Genomic DNA, 4,800 nt, shown 5'->3' with positions numbered 1-4,800 from the left:
CGGTAAAGAGATCTTTGCGTCCACGCGGGCGTAGCGGGCCAGCGTCCGCCTCGGGAGCCCCATCGAGCTCATTCCTCGAGGCGCCATGTTTGAACAAACCGGCTGGTTGTCGTCGCGATCTCTCGACCCGCGCGGCGGCCGGGGGGTCGATGGTTCGAGACTATCGAGAGTCGACGGTCGCTGGGCACGCGTGCCAGCACGCGACGCGGGCGCCACGGCGATTTGAGTAGGCGGAGCTTCTCGGTGACATCGGCCCGCGAGGTTCGATATATCGACAGACGGCGGCGCACACGACGTTGTCTCGCGGCGACGCTTCGACAACACGACAATTAGCGAAAACCTCGGCACGGCGGGCGGGACGAGCAAGACGGCGACGCGGCGTCACGGAGAAGCAAAAGGCGCAAACTTCCGACACGGTCAACAACCACACAACCACGAGCGGAACGAGCACCACCACCGGCACAACCACCCTCGTGACAACAGACACCACCACCACCTCGACTGCGATCGCGCGCGACACGGCACTGGTCCGATGGAACACTTGTGTTCCCGTCCGTCAGGGGTGCCAGGTGCACAAGCCTCTCACGAGCGTCGCCGTGCGCGCGTGAATGTGTGCGAGTGTTTGTGTGCGGTTTTGTGTGAGAGGGTGGGTGACGAAGTGGCGTGACGTGCCGCGAGGCATTCGGCGTGGCGTCGCACGGCGGACTGGTGGAGTACGGCGCCGAGCGGCCCGAGCGGAGCCAGCAGGGCGGCGGCCGGAGCGGAGCGGCACCGCTGCCGCCACCGGCCGGCCGGGGTGGGGTGGGGCGGCGCTGTGGCGGGGCACGGTGGGGCAGAGGGAAGGCCACGGCCCACCCTCCCATCACTGTCCACTGTCCACCGTTGTTGCCTGACAAAGTAATTTCTGGTGTAAGTGTCTGAAGCAATAAGCAATAAGGTCAGCAAGCGACGAACATGTTTGGCGGCAGTCGAAAGGAGGGCAATAATTTATATATCTTTCACGAAAGTGAATATCTTGCGCACTCGTATCAAGGCAGAACTGCACACTTGAAACAGTACTATGGCCGAAAACAAACAGTTGTAGATAAAAGGTTACGCATGGGTGTCGTACATCACGAATTATTACGTAAAAATCTTCAAAATCACAACCAGGTTTTACAACGTGCAAGGCCATACACATATTTTAATAAAAATCAAGGATGTGCTCAAAAATACAGTTATCTATATGACTATAGATAAGCGTAATTTTATACTATTTCAGCGTTTCTCCGGCAAGTATGCTGCCTAGTTAGTGCCACGTGGCACAGCTCATAGCGCTCGTGGGGGGATACACAGCGCAGTGTCGAGAAAATCAACAAAATCGACCAGTGCCAACTCCTCCCCCTCCTTTCCCCCGCTTTTATGAAAGCGGGGTATACCACCACCAAAAAGAAAAACGAAGGCAGGATAGCAATGTGAAGTAGTCGTTAAATCGCGGGTTTATTTATAGCTAAGCAAAGACAGCCCGGTGCAGGCTGGCGGGGCGGGTAGCATTCCGAAACATCGTTCGTGTCAGATAACAGCAACAGGAGTGCATATCTAGTGGTGTGCTCCCCACCACCCCTTGTTCGGTAAATGCATTCAGTGGGGAGCACGACAACGACAGCGCCGCCTCGCCGCCCAATAATATACTTGGTGGAACTAGACTCGGATTAACAACTAGGGTGAATAAGATCGCTGTGCACGAATGCGGCCGGTGGGATGTCAACAGCAGCACCATCATCGCAATCCGCGCCGTCCCTTTGCGGTCGTCCTGCCTCTAGCAGCCGGTATCTGAGAGCCGGTGCTAGCAGGCTCTGTCCTATTCAGCTGTCAAAGTGATCCGGGGTATAGGCCTCGCCCGCCGCCGCCGCCGCCGCCGCCGCCGCCGCCGCCGCCGCCGCTCCTCTTTACAGGAGCCCGGGCAGAATAGACCAGTAGAATATTCTATGGCAGGGCCTGAGGGCGGGGCGGCGGCGCCACGGCGCGCGTCCAGGTCGCACGGCCCCGGGCCGCCGGGCCCAGCAGCCGACCTCATCAATGAGTGAGCGCGACACGAGGAGCCAGTATCAGACCTGCTTGGGAAACAAACAGACCCCGCATGCGCTGCAGGTGACGCCGCGCCCAGGATCAAGCCGGAGGGGATCAGCAGCAGGGGTGTGTCCCACGCAAATGGCAAGGAAAAGAGAGAGAAGGAAAAATATCATGCTTGCGGGAGAAGTAGGTCTAGACAAAAATGATTTAAGAGGTTTTCCTTGTACCGTTGATAGCCCGCGCATGTCGCGAAGAAGCAGGGCACGGCGGGGCGATCTTCCAGCTAGCAGTGACATTGTTCGCTTACCTCTACGTAGAGTGAAATAGATGTGGCGTCTGTCGTCTTTTCTATCTCGGTTATATTTGCCGTCCCGCCCTTGCTTACCTGCAACAAAAGAGGCGAGGGCGTCTGATGAATACAATGTCAACATGTCAATAGTCAGAGACGGGGATGGTGTTTGAGTTTGCCCGAGGACGTTGATCGTACATGGTGTTGACGCGCAAACAGGGCGAATCGTAGCAGACGATTTCTTTACGCCGGGACTTAATGAAATTTTCTCGCTCTCTGGCGTCGTCAAACGGCGTGAGGGTTCCGAGGGATAGGCGTGGCTTAGTGGATGAAAAGCAGAGGACTGTAAACAGTTTTCACTCGATGCGTCGTGGCAGGCGATGGGGGACCCGAGGTTACACACAGTGGAGGGGTGGGCTGGGAAGGACGCCCGGTGAACGAGCAGGGCCACTCTTGGTCGAGCGTGGTGTGATGGGGTGAGCATGGTCGCGGGCCGTGGGCCGCGGTCAGGCTAAGAGTCGACCTGTGGAAGCGTCGAGATAGTCCCGAGCTACTGCACCAAGCCAGTCACAGTAGTGCACCGGGGCCGATTTACTAACGCGTTATTTCGTTCGCAGGAATGCCACCACAGTTTCTTTTGTTTTTCATTAACGCTACGACCAGGTGAGTTGGCCCTGGGGACAAAAAGAGCCGTCGGGCGGCCTGCCTCCCCCAACGAACTTGACCAAAGGTCAGCAAACTCTAAGGACAAACGAAGGTCTCCCAGCCAGAGTCCCTCGCCGCACGAGGCATCCACGCTCCGCCGCCCACATTACTATTTATAACACAATAGATACCACTGTGCTCAACAAACCGGGGAGTGAATGTGTCCATCACGGTCGGGAGGTAAGCGGTGTCACAGACGGCAGCACACACGCTGCTGGGAGGTTGTCGTGCCCCAGCCAGAGCAGACGTCAGCAGGGTCGTAACACCCCTACCCTACAAAGCAGACGTGAAGCAGAGAGAAAGGGGCGCGAGTTAAGGGTGTGACATCACATTGGCCCTTAGGCCCTCCACACACCTGCACCCAGAAAACCGTTACTTTGGGGAAAAGAGAAATTTTATTTCTCACTACAATGAAAATTTTGTGCCAGAGACCATATTCAAATTTCTCTGTAAGCTGACAGAAAGGTTAAGTTTTTAAAACAAACGAAAAAAGGTTCGTCAAATTGAACAAATTTTGTTTGAGCACAGGAAAACGTTTCTTCGCTTTAACGAAAATTTCGTTAAAGTCATGTCTTGATTTGGAATCTTCCAGAAGGCGTCATTCGCTGTGACGCACATACCGAATTCAGACTATGCAAGCTCTCATAGCGCCTGATGCGTAGGCAACAGCTCGCCTGCAGTTCATGCGTGTACAGCGGGTTGGCCTATCCCGAGTCTCGCAGGCGCTAAGCTCCCATTGCCAAGAGAATCTGAGGAAAAAACTGAGACTACCTCTTTGAACAATCCCTTTCGTTTTCACAAAAATAACCGTTTCCCGAGTATGTGGTGTCAGGGTACCACAGTGTGTGGCGTCGGGCGAGAGCGCACACATCATTTAATGCGCGATGTAATTTTATTGCATGGTTCTTGCGTCATGACTCCAACCCCCAGCCCAGCACCCCATGAAAACGAAGGGACGGTCGCGCGCGCACACACACACATGGGGCGTGGCAGGAATAGAAGGGCGGGGCAGTGACCCCCCGTGGGGCCTCCCGTCGGGCCTCCCGCCGGGCCAGACCAGCGGCAGCTCCGACCTGGCCTACATGACCTGTCTTTAGTGATTGGCGCGGCGCCGGCTGCCCCCCTCGGGGAGGTCCCGGAGCCGCTAGGGGGGCTGTCAGGAGGGCGAGAGAGACGTCTCGAGCAGAACACAGAGCATTACCACACCATCACCCCGTCGGTGCCACAAGGTGAGGCGGCGCGCGTGAGCCCCCCAAAACTCTGCGGGGACTTTGGCGTGCCGACCCCGTCGCCTTTGCTCGAGGCCCAAGCCCGCGACCCCGCCCCGCCTGATGGGGTGGTTATGCGGCCCAGCAGCTGGACCCCGCGTATGAATAAACATATCCGGAGGTGATGGGGCCTGGCCTCCCGCTAGGCCACCTCCACGAGCTTCTTCCTCGCCCCCCGTCCCCGCGGCCCTAATCCACGCCACGCAGCCCCAGCGGATTGGAGGGTCCACCCGCCCCAGCCACGCCCTGCCGCGCTGCCTCGCTCACCTTGGGGACAGCGGGCAAGGCGCCCGCAAATACATCCAGCCCGCCCAGGCACCCTGCTCGCCCCCCGCGGCTGGGACAAGGGGGGCGGGAGGGGGAGAGGGGGATGATGGGACGGAAAGAGCGAGGATACGGAAGCGAGCAGCGAGGGGGATACGCCCCGAGGCGAGACGTTGGGCCTCCAATGCGTCGCCCTATATATCTATCCTTCTGCCACCCCCC

Source organism: Frankliniella occidentalis, unplaced genomic scaffold, assembly GCF_000697945.3.
Source record: "Frankliniella occidentalis isolate FOCC.00 unplaced genomic scaffold, Focc_3.1 Scaffold414, whole genome shotgun sequence".
In the NCBI taxonomy this organism is placed as follows: Eukaryota; Metazoa; Arthropoda; class Insecta; order Thysanoptera; family Thripidae; genus Frankliniella; species Frankliniella occidentalis.
The sequence above is the reverse complement of the archived record's forward strand: the minus strand, read 5'-3'. Positions refer to the sequence as shown.